Below are 855 nucleotides of genomic sequence, written 5' to 3' on the forward strand. Positions count from 1 at the left end.
TGTGAAAATGGGAGACAGAGTGAGTGAATAATGAATACATAATGCGCGTCTTTGCAATTGAAAACATCTCTCTCTCTCTCTCTCTCTCTCTCTCTCTCTCTCTCTCTCTCTCTGTATATATATATATAAATACACACGCACATATATGTGAGCGTATTTATATATATATATATATATATATATATATATATATATATATATATATATATATATATATATATATATATATATATATATATATATATATCACTATATACATATACATATACCCGCCATTACCATAACCCTCCATTCCAAATACGGTCCACAGCAAGATCAACACGGGCATCGTCGACGAAGGACGTTAAGTAGGAGGCGTCCATACAATCACCAGAGGAGCCCATCGGATTCAATCAACAAACTGATTACCGCCCATGAGGGAGGGCTTGCGGGACAATGCCGCGAAAGTAGCTGTCCAAACGAGTGGCATCCGGTATAGGAGCTTTCTATAGGGTAGGAGTTTGGTGCCGCCCTCAGTGACAGACGAATGAGGCGTTCGGATCCTTATAGGGATTTTGGTGTTAGGTTTTTTGCTTTCTTTATTTTTTTATTCTTTTGATTTTTTTGTTTTTGTATAGATCTGGCCGCTTTTTTTTTTTTTTTTTTATTGATAAGACTTTTTTTGGTTGTAGCTTTTTCCCCGTTTTTAGTTTTCTGTAAAAGAAAACTTAGTCCGTCCGCTCTTTATTCTGTCCGCACTTTTTTCGGTCTGCGCTCTTTCTGTCCGCCCTCAGACCTTAAAAACTACTGAGGCTCGAGGGCTGCAAATTGGTATGTTGATCATCCACCCTCCAATCATCAAGCATACCAAACTGC

Source organism: Macrobrachium rosenbergii, chromosome 3 (genome assembly GCF_040412425.1).
Source record: "Macrobrachium rosenbergii isolate ZJJX-2024 chromosome 3, ASM4041242v1, whole genome shotgun sequence".
NCBI lineage: Eukaryota > Metazoa > Arthropoda > Malacostraca > Decapoda > Palaemonidae > Macrobrachium > Macrobrachium rosenbergii.